The sequence below is a fragment of the Anabrus simplex genome, chromosome 1 (assembly GCF_040414725.1).
Source record: "Anabrus simplex isolate iqAnaSimp1 chromosome 1, ASM4041472v1, whole genome shotgun sequence".
Classification (NCBI taxonomy): domain Eukaryota; kingdom Metazoa; phylum Arthropoda; class Insecta; order Orthoptera; family Tettigoniidae; genus Anabrus; species Anabrus simplex.
The window spans coordinates 958,869,224-958,886,183 of record NC_090265.1 but is presented as its reverse complement, the minus strand read 5'-3'; positions in this window follow the sequence as shown (position 1 = coordinate 958,886,183).

Sequence of the window (16,960 nt, the reverse complement as noted above, 5' to 3'; positions counted from 1 at the left end):
AATAAAATATCAGAACTTATCTTCAACTTCAATATTCCCATCCTTGCGGATACGTTTGAACTATCCCCAAAATCCTAGCAATTCTTTAACATCTCCTCCAAACTTTATGAATTCTACCTTAGGCAGTTTTAACTGTATTTTGATATTACTAACAGGCGGTGCATGATAAAATTCTCGTGTCCTTTTATCGACAATAGACTGCAGCCTATTGGAACCTTTCAATCTAGCCCTCTCCACTGTCCACCATCGAATGATCAATAATTTCATACTCAATGGTTTATATGCGTCGTCATCCTGCTCGAGTAAGACATTCAGTACCTTTTCGTCGAGCACCGCCATCTACATTCCTAACCTCTCCATCTTGGTGAGTAGAGACTGTAGTTCTCTTCATTCGCATCCTCTGTATTCTTCAGATCTAAATGTTGTTCAAACATATTGTAGGATTTTGTAAAAGATATTCCTCTAGGTTTCCTTGCCTTGATTAACTTGTCTAACTCCATCATCGATATATGCGATTTACCATAAATACAATCTTTCAGTTGTGTTCTCTAACTTCTGCCAATAAGCCTATTATTGCGATTTATTACATTGGGGTCACTATAATTTGTTAGCAACCAGAATCTAGCTGATTTAGGTGTAACCAACTGTTTTGTTTCATTACATTCATAAGAAATGATCAAACAGTAACACATTTAATAGATGTCTTTAGATACAATCGCTCAAAATTTTTCACAGAACAGATACACAAAAACTGAGTTACAGAGAATAAACGAATCAAAGAATACAAAATACTTACAGAAAATGAAAGAGATCATTCTGAATGCAACATGGGCTGTCCCAGTGACGTAATATGTATGAAATCACACTGTGGACTGTTTTCTTCTCTTACTAATTTCCAGAAACAAACAGAAACATTAGCCATTCATGCTTGACCTGTCAATTTTATACATAAAAAATGTTGGAAATACAAGACCTTTTTTTATAAAGTTGATGCGTTTGAAGAATAAACTTTACCCTTATTTCATTTTTCAAGTCAGTATTTAAAATATGGATTACTACAGTTGTATTATGTACTTCTTGAACACTAATATCAATAATGTAATTATGTAATATGTAATTATTACATAGTGAAGATAATAAATATGTACTGAATTCAGTAAGGGCATATCTCTTATATCCATTTTCTTGTTCATGTCCATGTATTTGTGTCCTGTATGTAAAAGGGGTTGTCAAAGGCAGATTTTCTGTTTTGCTAGAGTAGTCTGATGTGTTCTGTCAACTCTGGATGCCTTCTAAGTCCAACTCTAACTCTCTGGCTCAACTGCCTACCTTTGTGGCCTAAATCACTCGTAAATATTGAAACTTATCTTCAACTCAATATCCCCATCCTCGTGGATATGTAATTGTTCCCAAAATCCTTAGATACCATCGTTCACAACATTTTTCATGGAACAGATACACAAAAACTGAGTTACAGAGAATAAACAATGTGCAGAATGAGAGAAGAATGTTGATTCCATAGTTTTCAGGGTCCCTAGACTGTTGATGACAGTCCCTGTGACAGCTGGAATCATGTACATCATATCTATAGCACGACGCATAAATACATTTAAAGAAAATTAAAGAGATAATTCTGAATGCTACATGGGCTGTCCCAGTGACATAGGATTTATGAAATCTCACTATGGACTGGATTCTTCTCTTTTCTCTTACTAACGTCAAGAAACAAACAGAAACCTTTGCCATGTCCATGTATTTGTGTCCTGTATGTAAAAGGGGTTGTCAGAGGCAGATTTTCTGTTTTGCTAGAGTAGTCTGATGTGTTCTGTTAACTCTGGATGCCTTCTAAGTCCAACTCTAACTCTCTGGCTCAAATGCCTACATTTGTGGCCTAATCATCATCATCATCATCATCATCATCATCGGTTTGCCCTTCCAGCAAGCCGGGTAGGCTGTTTGAAAGCGAGCGTCTTCCAAAGTTGCTATTCAAAAAGATTTTGTTGTCCATGACAGATTCCCAATTCCATCGTCTTCTCTCCATGTCTTCCCTCAGTTGGTCCATCCATCTTCTTCTTGGTCTTCTACCTGTTATTCTCTTTTCCAAATAAGCATATGGTAACCTTGTGCTTTCATTCATTTAACATGCCAAAACCATTTAAGTCTAGATGACCTAAGCCTTTCCTCCATCGATTCATTTAGACCTAGGTTAGATCGGATCTCATAATTTTTCACGTGATTAAGTCGTGTCTTTTGGAGGGCAGTTCTAAGAAATTTCACTTCACAGGCTTGAATCCTACTACAATCCTTTGATGTTAGTGTGCAGGTATCCAGAGAATATGTAAGGATGGGAATGAAATATGACTTGTACAGGATCATTTTTGTTCTTTGTGGGACCTCATCCCACAGTAGGTGTCTAACGATACTGTAAAAGTTAGAGCCTTTGGTTACTCTGTTATTTCTATCTCAGATCTATTATTACTAGCCATTATGCTCCCTAAATATCTAAATTGATGTACTATTTCAACTTGGTGGTCCTGTATTTTATGTTGCATTCTGTATTATGTCTGCTGATTTTCAATGCTACTGTTTTTGATGGGTTCAATTTCATTCCATAATCATCAAACTTCTTACACCATGCATTCAGATTATTTTGCACTCCCTCCTTTGTTTCATCCCATATTGCCACATCATCTGCAAACACCAGAGCCTGAAGATCTTTCCTTTATTACCTTTTCCTTTTAGTTCCTTTAAAATGGTATCCATAACTGCTATGAATAGAAGAGGTGATCAGGTACTTCCCTGTTGTACTCCTTTGGTTGTATTGAACCATTCAGAGTGACCATCTCCAGTACTGACATAGCTTTTGCAATTAGTATATAGCATTTGGATCTTCCTAATAAGGTACTCCGGTACACCATGTTTCTAAGACTTTTCCAAATAGTTGATCTAGGAACATAATCATACACCTTTTCAAGGTCCATAAACACAATAATTAGATCTTTTCCTCTTTCTCAGTGTTTCTCTGCCAACATCCTCAAAGCAGATCTGTTGTGCTTCTTCCAGCCCTAAAGCCATGTTGTTCTTCTTCTAAGATAGGCTCTAGTATATCCCTTACTCTGGCTTCAATGATCTTCTCCATAATTTTAAGGCCATGTGATAGGAGGGTAATGCCTTTGTAATTTTCACTTTTCCTTCTACTTCCTTTCTTAAAGATAGGAACTATCATCCCTTTTGTCCAATCTTCAGGTATTTTGTTATCCTTCCATACAGTTCTGAGAACTCTATACAACCACTGTATTCAGTGGCGTATCCTGGAATCTCCACTGAGGCATGCAACTAGTAACCATGCAGTTAACACAACGTATTAAGTAAATTTCAATTCTACTCACCCTAATTACATGTAGGTGAACTCGAGCCAAACAGTTTTACTGTAAGTTTCTGGATTGAGCGTGCGTACACAATTCTTGTTTTCTGTTTTTAAATTTACGAGGGTTCGCCTCTGTGGTGTAGTGGTTAGTGTAATTAGCTGCCACCCCCGGAGGCCCGGGTTTGATTCCCGGCTCTGCCACGAAATTTGAAAAGTGGTACGAGGGCTGGAACGGAGACCACTCAGCCTCGGGAGGTCAACTGAGTAGAGGTGGGTTCGATTCCCACCTCAGCCATCCTCGAAGTGGTTTTCCGTGGTTTCCCACTTCTCCTCCAGGCAAATGCCGGGATGGTACCTGACTTCAGGCCACGGCCGCTTCCTTCCCTCTTCTTTGTCTATCCCTTCCAATCTTCCCATCCCCCGTAAGGCCCCTGTTCAGCATAGCAGGTGAGGCGAGGTACTGGTCATCCTCCCCAGTTGTATCCCCCCACCCAGAGTCTGAAGCTCCAGTACACTGCCCTTGAGGAGGTAGAGGAGGGATCCCTCACTGAGTCCGAGGGAAAAGCCAACCCTGGAGGGTAAGCAGATTAAGAAGAAGAAGAGGAATAAATTTACGAGGGAAGCTTGAGGTCTCCCGGCTTTAACTATTTGAATCTTTTCATCAAACGAACGGCCAGTAAATGGCTTTTCAAACTGATTTACAATTATATCCGTTTTAGACTCATCCATCGTTAATACCACATCTGCGCAAGATATAATAAAACACCTAAAATACAATGAATAACTCACTAGTTAGCCACAACTCAAGCACTGGAGGTAAGTCACCCCAGTGGCATTGGTCAGTTTCGTCACGTTGGGTTCTCGCTGGGGGGTAATCTGTGGGTCCCGTTCGCTGTAAAGATGCCGACTTTCTCCACGTTGCTAACAGATGGCAGAGGGTAGCACGGATATAGGGTGACAAATTCTGACCAAGTTTCAATTGCAGTGACATCGTTCGGAGGGTTTCAGAACTACGTCTGCCACCGAATGCAATTTTAAGATTGAATGCCTTTCTTCCTGAACTCGTCCATTCGCTGTCTCTTTCTTCCTAGAGTGGTGTAGACGGCGAGACTACACCAGCACCACACGTAGTCAAGCAACGGAACCAGTACAGTTGCGCGGACATTTTGAACTTCTGAGAGATGAAATCGTTAATATTCGACTTGAAACAACCTAAAATCGTACATCAGACAGTTCTTTGTGTTATCATAACGCATGCAATGAATGCCTTGCATTCAAGGAGAATACATACAGTTATAACTTACTTTAACTAGTTGCTTGAAAGGATCAACTATTTCCCAGACAATCTAGTGTGCCACAAGGAAATACTTTTATGATTGCAGGATTGTGAGTGACTACAGGGGGACTAAAAACAATGCAATGAGATGGACAGCAGACAATGGTATGAATGTAAACGGAATGGAAAGTCATGTTGTAAGTTCCACCAAGAGGAAAAGTCCTCTCAGTTTTAATTATTGTGTTGATGGGGTGATAGTACCTTATGGGGAACAGCGTAAGTGCCTAGGCTTTAATATAAGCAGTGATATTCATTGGGGTAATCATATTAACGAGGTAGTTAAGAAAGATTACAGATCTCTTCACATGGTTATGACAGTACTTAAGGATTGTAGTAAGGATCTAAAGGAGACGGTGTATAAGTCTCTGGTAAGACCGCAGTTAGAGTATGGCTATAGTGTGTGGGACCCTCCCCAGAACTACTTGATACGAGAACTAGAAAAAATTCAAAGGAAAGCAGCATGATTTGTTCTGGGTGATTTCTGACATAGGAGTAGTGTTACTAAAATGTTGCAAACTTCGGGCTAGGAAGACTTGGAAGTAAGGAGATGAGATGCTCGACTATGTGGTATGTTATAGATGTTGATTCCCATAGGGAACTTGAAATATTTGTCCTGAATGAGTAAATTTATAATACCAATATAATGGTCCGTTACTGGACATTATAAATTTTCCAGCTAACTCATTCCTGGTTGCCAGCATTTCGCCCCAGTGTGCTAAGTTGGGCTCATCAGTTGGTAAATAGCACACCTACCAAGACGCATGGGTTTATGTGTTATTTCCCACACAAACCTTCTAAGGAAAAAATCCTCTGCTCGCAGCTATTGGTTTTCCCTTAGTTTGCCTGGTTTGGTATCGGCTAACAGTCACAAGTAGTACTGTCTGTCTGGCTGTGGAGGCCACTGCGTAGGCCACTTGGAGCCACCGGCAGCGCCAATGCAATAAGTGTCTTAGACAGTTTTCTTAATTGATTGTACATATGAGCACTGTATTGAGAATGTTTCATGCTCTTCCTGTGAGTCTCCTTTAATTTCAACATTTTAATAATCACCATCATCATTTCCCATTTCCAGTTTCCCGGGTTGGGTTGTGAATCAAGGACCTCCTTCGCTGCCTGTCTCTCCACCACTCTTCTCCTTTTTTAAGTACATCTTCTGGTTTTCCTTCACTCTTCTCTATGTACTCCCACACTGAATCTCTCCATCTCTTTCGGGGTCTTCCTCATGGTCTCTTTCCTGTTAACTTCTCTGAAAAAGCTTTTTTGGTACTCTCTCTTCTCCCATTCTCATCATATGCCCATACCACTTTAGTTTTGTTGTTTCTATCCTGTCATGAAGTTTCAAGATTCCTGTCCTTTTCCTTAACTCATTTCTAATACTATCCTTTTTGGTCTTGCCCTTGATACCTCTTAGGAATTTCATCTCCGCTGCCTGTATTCTACTCTCTTCCTGTTTTGCTGTAGTCCACGATCCAGCTGCATAGGTTAGTATGGGTTCATAATAGGTTGAATATAATACTTTCTTACATTTCTTTGGGACATCTTGGTTCCATAAAATACCCCTTACACTCTGGTAGAAGCTGTTTGTTTGTTATTCTTTTCCCAATTTCCTTGGTTATATTTCCACCTTCTGTGATCACACTTCCCAAGTTCTTAAAACTTTTAACCACTTCCAGAATTTTCCCATTCACTTTTACCTTTCCTCTTCTTTCCTTCCTTCCTTCCTTCCTTCCTCTTGTCATCACTATTGTTTTACTTTTTTCTGTGCTTACTTTCATCCTAATTTTTTCTGTCTCTTGATTCTATACATCTACTTGTTTTTGCACTTCCGTTTCATTATCACCCCATATCACTATATCATCTGCAAACAACATGGCTTTTGTTGCCTGTCTTCCCAATCTCTGTTTAATGTTCTTATGAATTTCATCCATGACTATGATGAATAGTATGGGGGATAGTACACTTCCCTGTCGGAGACCAGTTTTAACTTTAAACCATTTTGTTTTTTCTATACTAGTCTTCACACTACTAACACAATTTTTGTACATAGCTTTTATCATTTGCACTTTCACTCCTAGAATATCATTTGAAATTTTAGCTTTGTAATTCGAACAGTTTCATATAAACGCATATGTTTGTCATCATTCCTCACTCCCCAATCAGAACCCCTTAGGGGTGTATTGGTTTAAGACCACTTCTTATTTAAAATATAAGACAGAATATTATGTTTATAGAGGGCAGCATCGATCTGTGATAAAAATAGAGATGAAACCTACATTATTATTTAGGCCTAGTATACGTATTAATCTTGTAGAATTTGATTAGTAAATTGAGAGGTTTAAATCTTAAGAAATTAGACATTCAACGTGCACAAGAATACGTAGGCACCATTAATGATGTACGGTCTCAAAAAATTTTCCTCCACTCGTGTACTAACTTTAAGATTATTTCTTTTAACCCTACGAGTTTTACAATTTTTGGTAATAAAGAAGAGAAATCAGAAATTCTGTCAAGTACCTTGGCTGTTGTTAAATAACTTCTACATGGTCCCAATCCTTATATATGTGAAATATTTTGAATTATATCGTATATGACACCTACGACATCTGAAGTTCTTGTACAATTAAAAATTCATATGTCAAACTGTTTGGAGGCATGAATAATTTTGTCATAAATCTACACCCCCCCCCCACCAAAATAACCTAGGAGTGCATTTTTAAGACCTGTTATTATTTAAGCCAACGGCCGTAGCCGTGTTGAAACACCGGATCCCGTGAGATCTCCGAAGTTAAGCAACATTGGGCGTGGTCAGGAGTTGGATGGGTTGCCACGCGCTGTTGGGAATGGAGGAGCGGAAAGGAACTGGCCACCCTACCGCACGTAAACTCCGGCTCAGAAACACCTCTGCAGAGGTTCGGACCTGCCTTTGGGCAGAACAACCCTTACCTTACCTTATTATTTAAAATCTAAAACGTATAGGAGCAACCGTTATGTGAAATTTTAACCTCGTATGTCAAACAATTTCAGAGAAATGAATTTTGATGTCATCGGAACTTAAACCCCCCCCCCCAGTTGAAACGCATTAAGGGTGTGTTGTTTTAAGACCATTTCTTGGTTTTAATGTAAAGTATACAGGAGCAATCATTATGTGAAGTTTCAACCTCGGAGGTCAAACAGTTTCAGAGAAATTGATATTTTTATCAGCAGGTCCCAAAACCTGGTCGAAACCCCTTAGGAATATGTTGTTTCAAGACCATTTCTTATTTAAAATCTAAGATGTACAGGAGCAACAATCATTTCTACGACATATGTCAAACCGTTTCAGAGAAATAAATCTGATTGTCATCCGATGTCACCCCCCCACCACCACCATGCAGTCAAAACCCCATACAGGTGCAGTTTGAAGACCACTTCCTATTTAAAATCAAACACACATGAAAATTCAACCTCGTATAACAAGCGGATTCAGAGAAATGTTTTTTTTATTTCATCGGGCCTCACACCCACCCCCAATCACAACTGCATGGGGGTGTATTGTTTTAAGACCACTTTTTATTTAAAATCTATTACATATAGGAGCAGCCATCATATGGAATTTCAACATAGTGAGTCAAACATTTTCAGAGATTTGAATAATTATGTCTTCAGGGCTTTAGAGCTGTATTATTTTAAGACCACTTGTTATTTAATATCCGACAACCAACATGTGGAATTTCAAGCTCGTATATCAAATGGTTTGAGAGAAATGAATATTTATGTCGTCAGCTATCCCCCTCCAATCAAACCCCCTTAGGGTTGTGTTGTTGTAAGCTTATTTAAAATCTATTCCATGTAAGGGCAACCATAATGTGAAATTCAATCTCATATGTCAGCCGGTTTCAGAGATATTATTTATGCTTTAGGCATCTCCCTCCCAGTCAAAACCTCTGAGAGGTGAATTATTTTAAGACGATTTTCTACTTAAAATCCAAGATATATAGGAGCAACTGTCATGTGAAATTTCAAACTCGTATGTCAAATGGTTTCAGAGAAACGAATATTTTTTTTTCGGATGTTAACCCTCACTGAATTTTGTTTCTAAACTTGTGTTACTTAACACCTAGTCCATAAATGAGCAATCACTGAGTGATATTTCAATTCTGTTTGGAAAACATTTTCAGAGTAATGAATATTTTGATTTTCATAGTTTTACCCCAGTTTTATTCCCTTAGAGGTGGAATTTTTTGAAGCCGTTCCTTAGTGGATTGTAATAGCAAAGTATCCCCAAACTTTCATTTGTTTATATACAGTAATTTTGCCTGGGCGTCAGGACACTGCCTTTTATACAGCATGATTCAGCCGCCCCTTCCAGTGTAGTTTTATGCAACCCACAATATTCATTCTGTCCTGAAAATATGTGCGCTGCCAGTATGCTCAGATAACATAACCAGATATCTTCGTATTTACCACCTCACCATGATAGGACGCCATAATGTTATACTCATATTAAATACTGGAAGACATGCGTATGCCTTCTAGATCATATGAATCTGACATGCCAGCGAAACACTAAATTGATATTGTGACCGCAGTAAACCTGATACTTGCTGTAAGCTGCCCAGCATGCCGTACGGAACCGTAGTGTAGCTGGTAAAGACGTGGCGGAGCGGGCTTGCATGTCATCGCGCTGATTAGTTAAGAGGCCGGACACATACAGACCGGAAATAATAGGAACACAACTGGCCTGACAATGTTTTATCGCAGCAAATGCTCGATGTGATGACCGTTTTGGTTTATGCACCTTCGGGCCCAGCGTCCAATAGATCGCCTTGCGCGCTGAATCATTCCAGGTGTAATTGCTCGGCAGGCGTCCATGATGAGTTGCTGGAGCTGGTCAGGATTTTCTGGCGCTTGAGTGTAAATTTCATTCTTCAAATGTCCTCACAAGAAGAAGTCTATAAGCGTTAATTCCGGTGATCTGGTAGGCCAAGAAACAGGGCCTCCTCGTCCTATCCATTTCCTTGGCAGTTCCTTGTTCAGATGGTTACGAATGGGCAAAGTCAACTGTGGTGGAGCTCCATCCTGTTGCATCACATTGTCAAACGATCGTGCAAGGGCACATCCTCCAGCAGCAGTGAGAGTTCCTGATGCAGAAAGTGCAGGTAGTGTGGGCCCGTCCAATGGCCCTCAAAGAAATAAGGTCAAATCAGGTGATCCCCCCAAGATTACACACCAAACATTCACTCCCAGTCGTACTTAATTGGCCGCCTGTCACACCCAGTGAGGATTAACCGGACTCCAATTGTGCATGTTGTGGCAATTGAAGTTCCAATTATTGTGGAAGTGCGATTTGTCTGAGAACAAGATATGCGATACAAATACTGCATCATTGTCCAGCCTGCCAAACAGCCACTGATAGAACTCCATTCGAGCTTCGAAATCCCACCTATGGAGCTCTTGGTGTAGCTGAAGATGGTATGAGTAAAATTTATGTTCATGTAGTATTCGCCAGACGGACGGCTGGCTGGTGTTCACCTGTCGTGCAATCACCCTTGTACTGATGTGTGGATTGTCACGAGATACCTTCAGAAAGGCCTCTTCTGTTTCACCTGATGTAACGTGCCTATTGCGGACTGGTGGCTAGTTGGAAATCACGCCTGTTGTCCTTAGGAGTCTTTCAACACAGCGGAATGTTGTAGCAGCCGGGTGTCGCCTGTCGGAATACTGTTCCTGGTACAGACGTAGTGCCTCGCACATATTTTGTCTTGCTTCCCTATAAATGACGAGCATGTCAATGTATTCTTCTGTGGTAAACATGCCGAATGACAGCAGAGATTACAGTACATTCAGGCCCTAACCAGCAGAGTTTGCGCAGGGCACAAGATGAATAACAGCGTCATTCTACTGTTTGAATGTGGCAAACATGGGCCTTGTTTATGTATTCTAACATCATACCGACGCAAAAAATATTTGAACGATGCAGGAATCGAACTGCCTCTGGCACATTCCGTCGATTGCTAGGCGAACGCCTAACCACATCCGCTAGGCTACACTGCTGGAAGCATGCTGGTAGTATGACGAGAGCAGCATACATACACCATCTGGTTCGGTGTTTAAGACATTAATTACTGCACTGTTACCTAGTTTTATGCATTGATTCACCTCTTCGTTACACCCGGTCACGAAGCACGACACAGTAACATAGTTAGATGGTAAAAGAACGTTGCCACATGATTTCAAGGCGTTACATTTTGCGAACGGATGATATAACATTTTGCTAGGGTTCAGAATCAATTCTTTTCAAGAACTTGAGTTGGAAACAGATCCCTCTCCAACTCAAACCTACAGCTATAACACTCGTAGTAAGAAGTCGACAGTTGACAATAACGTTCAGTTAATAACGTAACAAATTACCCTCACCATCGTCAAATAATTCAACTGTCACACTACCATTTTGACTAGAATGGCAATAAACCCACATTCTTAACAACATTTAGCATTGCATCAAATTGAGATGGTCCATAAAGGTCCAATTTAAACATTGTTCTTCAACCTTCAACTACAACTTCATATTTTTTGATCAAAGTGAACCACATCACCATATGCCATTGACTTTCGACTCTTCTTGTAAACAAATAATTGCAGGTCACTTGACCATCTTTCATCATTATTTCATTCAACATTTTTTTTATTAAATGCGATTTTCATCGTCATTTTCGTTGTAACCGCTGGTCGGCCAACATAATTTTATAGCAATCCTATCACTTGTTCATAACAGACTTGCTTTGTTCATTTTAATTATAATAGAAGCCTTCTAATGTCAATGTTACAAATACTCATTGTAATATCTTTAAAACCAACTTCATTACAAGTCTTTTACCATATGTTAATTTTAGTTCAAGTCTCTCCAAGGCTTTTAAAAAATTTGTTTTATTTCATGTATATGTAAATCAAGTGCCTGATTTTATTTTAAGGTTAAGGTAATGGCTGATGATACCTAAATACAAGGCAAAACATGTACCATTTTAGTTAACATGCCAATGTAAATCAACTAAGACAAGACTTATTGTATTGATTAGGTGGTCAAATTAATAAATTAACTTACTGTTATTATTCCAATCTCTACAAGCTCTTCGGTCTTATCTGTCAGGGTTAGAATGTTGACTGTCCCGATTCGGATATATGGTGATAATGCTCACTTACAGTTCCCCCAGTACCTGAACTGTGGGTTGTCTACAGGGTACAACCTAGCATTTTCCAAGGCCACACCATATTTGCTCTTACTTTAGACTTTTATTAAGATGGGTTTACCACTCCCAAAGGCATTGTAGGACTGCTGCCAGCAGCTGATGATGCCACTCTTAACATGGAGTACAGACGCCTTATGATGCAGCCGTTCCTAAGGGGCATATGCTGCTTGATAGCTTCCAGTGTCATTTCGTTCACTGAGGGGACAATCACCCTACCTAACAGAACTCACCTGCCCGAAGCCATTGGTCCTCTTAGGGGTAGAGTTATTTCTTGCCACATGACTCTCAGCAGAGTCGCCGGCCGTACAGTCTACTCTTACCGCAGCAGACTGGACCAGCCAGATAAGCAGTTCACTATTACAGCAATTATGCTGTATCAGACAGAGTAGGTCATACCTTTTGAGCCCATCTTGGCTCACTCTGGTGGCATATGAAGGCGCGCATATACATCAGTCTTGTTTTGCTAGATTTACTGGCATGTAAAAGAACTCCTGTGAGGTAAAATACTGGCACCTCAAAATCTCCAAACATTTGATGATTTTGTAATATGCATAGTATCCACTGTAGCTCACGTAATATCTAATCACATAAAATGCATGTTATAACAAAACCATTGAGAAGTTTCAAAATCCTGCATCTTTTACCTAATAAAGATGATACGAATGGTGCAGCTCAAGTCTGCAATATTCAGTTATTCTTTTCTATCCAATATATCCAGTAAAAGTTATTGTCTCACCAACCCAGCCGTGAAGTTAAGTTGCAAGAAATTAATTGTATTTTCATAGCAGTCAGTTGCTTTGGCATGATGAAAAAAAAAAAAAAAAAAAAAAAAGCATTCAATGTTCACTATCGTCACAAGTGACAGAATTTTGCTTTGACATTCTCAAATTCATATCTTACGTTCCGTCTTTTGATTCCTGTTCAGTGTAATGTTTAAAAGTTTAATTTCTTTTCTCTCTCCCAGTCCTGCAATAAATCGCTGTGAATTCTAAAAGCTTTTGTTACGATGGAACTGGAAAGCAAAATGGAAAAAGAACTTGATGCTGTATCACAGCAATGTCAAGAGTTATCTATCCTTCTTGGGTCCTTTATCCACATACATTAATATGATAACTTGATTACTAAATTTGTCCTCGTAGGTTTCAGAAGTTGTTAATTTACAGCTATTGTGTTCTTGCCCGCACCCATTTCTTGAAGGATACAGTACTTTTGCATCCATCTCTTGGCACAGGCCAGAGTAAAGTGTAGCTTCCACCGAAGTCCCAGTCAACATCCATGGCTGTGACAGTATGGAAGCTGCTGGGGTATGGGTGGTGCTGAGTAATGACATTCAGAGCACAACCAGCATATCTGAGTGTCATGAAAGGTGTTGCTCATAGGGTCAGTCTTGCTGCAATAGTAATTTCTGGCCCAGTGGGGAAAGCAATGGCAAACTACCTCACTCCTCATCTTGTCTAGTACCGGTATGCCTCATTTTGGTGCTACCATTGGTTTTTGCGGTTTCCTTATAACTGCATAGCCTTTGGTGGTGCTATTTGAGGATCTAACCAGCCTCTGGGCTGATGACCAGACAGACAGACAGACAGACAGACAGACAGACAGACAGACAGACAGACAGACAGACAGACAGACAGACAGACAGACAGACAGACAGACAGACAGACAGACAGACAGACAGACAGACAGACAGACAGACAGACAGACAGACAGACAGACAGACAGACAGACAGACAGACAGACAGACAGACAGACAGACAGACAGACAGAATCACATAGTCCCCCAGTATGGCAAACATCTTTTCACTTGGTACCATGTCATACGCTTTTTCTAGATCTTCGAAACATAAAAATAACTTTCTATTCCTCTCGTAGCATTTTCCCGTTACCTGGAGCATACTGAAAATCTGATCCTGACAGCCCGTCTGTGGTCTGAAACCATAGTGGTTTTCATCCAACTTCCTCTCAACCATAGATCGCACCCTCCCTTCTAAGATGCCAGTGAATACTTTGCCTAGTTTACTAATCAATGTGATACCTCTTTAATTGTTGCAATCCTTCCTGTTCCCTTGCTTATAGATAGGTGCAATTGCTGCTTTTGTCCAATATGAAGGTACCTTACCAACACTCCATGCTAATCTTATTACTCTATGAAGCCATTTCATCTCTGCCTCCCCATTATACTTCACCATTTCAGGTCTAATTTCATCTGTTCCTGCTGCTTTATGACAATGGAGTTTATTTACCATCTTTTCCACTTCCTCAAGCGCAATTTCACCAACATCATTGCCCTCCTCCCCATGGGCTATGTTGTTCGTGACATCACCAGGAAGATTTCCTTTTACATTGAAAAGATTTTCAAAATATTCCCTCCACCCATTCAGTGATTCCCTGGGATCTATTATCAGTTCACCTGAATTACCCAAAACACTGTTCATTTCCTTTTCCCCTCCCTTCCTAAGATTCTTTATTACTGTCCAGAAAGGTTTCCCTGCTGCTTGACCTAGCCTTTCCAGATTATTACCAAAATGTTCCTACAACTTCTTTTTGGATTCAACAACTGTTTGTTTCGTTCTGTATATTTTATCTACGTACAAATCCCTCTCTGCCTTGGCCCTTGTTTGGAGCCATTTCTGATATGCTTTCTTTTTACATTTACAAGCTGCTCTCACTTCATTATTCCACCAAGATGTTCGCCTTTTCCCATCTTTACAATCAGTTGTTCGTAGGCATTCCTTTGCTGTTTCTACTACAGCATCCCTGTATGCCACTCATTCTCTTTTTATATCCTGAACCTGCTTACTGTCTACCGTTGCGAACTTCTCACCAATCATATCCATGTACTTCTGTCTAATTTCCTCGTCCTGGAGATTTTCTACCCTTATTCATTTGCAGACAGATTTGACTTTCTCTATCCTAGGCCTAAAGATACTTAGTTCACTACAGATCAGATAGTGGTCTGTATCATCGAAAAATCCGCGAAAAACTCGTACATTCCTAACAGATTTCCTGAATTCGAAATTGGTTATGATATAGTCTATTATGGATCTGGTACCCTCTCCCATGTGAAGCGGTGAATAGCCTTATGCTTGAAGAATGTATTCGTAACTGCTAAGCCCATACTAGCACACAAGTCCAGCAAACGCTTCCCATTCCTATTAGCTTCCATCCACATTTACCAATCACCTTTCGTATCCTTCAGTTCTATTTCCAACTCTCGCACTGAAATCACTCATTAGCACTATTCTATCCTTGCAGTTGACCCTGACTACAATGTCACTCAATGCTTCATAAAGCTTATTAACTTCATCCTCATCTGCACCCTCACATGGTGAATACACTGAGACAATTCTAATCTTAATTCCTTCAACCGCCAAATCTACCCACATAATTCGCTCATTTACATGCCTAACAGAAACGCAATAGTATTCCTGATGAACCACATTACCCCACACTCTGCCCTTCCCTTTTTAACCCCTGTTAAGTTCACTTTATAGTCTCCTCTCTCTTCCTCATTATCTCCCCTAATCGAATATCAGTTACTCCTAGCATATCCAGATGCATCCTCTTTGCTGACTCAGCTAGTTCTACATTCTTTCTTCCATAAGCCTCATTAATATTGATAGCTCCCCATCAAATTCCATTTTGTTCGCCAAGTTGTTCAAGGAGTCCCTCGCCTGTCAAATGGGAGTGGGACTCCGTTACTCCATAGGTCCGAGGCTTGCTTAAAATGTTCTGAGCTCGGTAAATTCGTGAAGGTGGATGCTACCCTACTTACACATAGTCCGAGTGAGGATCTCTCCTTTAACAGGTCAGAGAGTGTGATGGATTGTATAGTCCTAGCTGCCTGAGCACAAGGAGGGCTATGACTCAGAATATGTCTGAGACGTCCACTCCCATTCTGTAGCAACTGGTATCCCGACTCTCAGGACCGATTACTAGGCCACTCAGTTGCCCATGGTTCATGAACTAGGACATGACTACAGTAACCCACACCATGGACCATTAAATGGGGGTTAAGATCCAAAAACAAATGTATTCTTTGTTTCCTCCGAAACTGTTTAACGTACAAAGACAAAATTGAAAATAGCAGACTATATTTGAAATCCTAGGTGTGAAATAGGAAATATTTTTAAACATTCCAGCCCTAAGGTGTTAAATGGGATTCGCTTATCCATCCCTTCAAAACCATCTGGCGTGCAAAGGCTAAATTTTACAAGAGGGTTCTTCTTTTATGTTCTAGGTGTAAAATATCATCTACTTTAAAATATTCCTCCTGTAAGGGGTTTAGATGGTGGTTGACTCTCAAATTTTTTTTATATGGAGTGTGGTTTCTATGTCCCAGATGTAAATATATAATTAAAAACATTCACCCCCTAAAAGCACCTCCATTCCTTCATTACTGTTTGACATACAAAATCAAAATTTCACAGGCTGGTTGCTTGATGGCCTAGATGTTTAATAAGATAGGGTTTAAAACATTCCAATTCTTCTGTATGGATTTTAAATGAGTGTTAGATCGGAAAATAAATAATCATTTCTCCAAAATCGTTTTCGTATGAGCTAAGGCTGTATTTTCCAGGCTCAGCCAACAATGGACTCTCCAAAATGTAAAACTTTGAATAATAACATTCTGTTTAAAACCATAGCGAAGCAAAGGTATCTTCCTAGCAAAGAATATAAATAAAGAGGTGAATAGTTTAGATAAATTAGAAGTACTAAAAAGAAGAATCATGAGAAGAATCTTAGCTCCAATTAAAACAACACAACAATGGAAATGTAAATAACCAGAAACAATAAGAAAAAAGGAGATTGCTATTTTTTGGACATATCTGAAGAATGGATGATAAGAGATTGACAAAACCGATATGCAGAAAAAAAGTCAACAGTGAGCTGGATACAAGAGGTCAAGAAAGATTTAGAAAGAAATAAAATAAGAGAAGAGGAAACTATAGAAATCATTTTTAAAAAGAAAGAAGAATGGAAGGAGTCCAAGGAAGAATGAAAATGATACCTGGCCCAAACTAGTCTGAG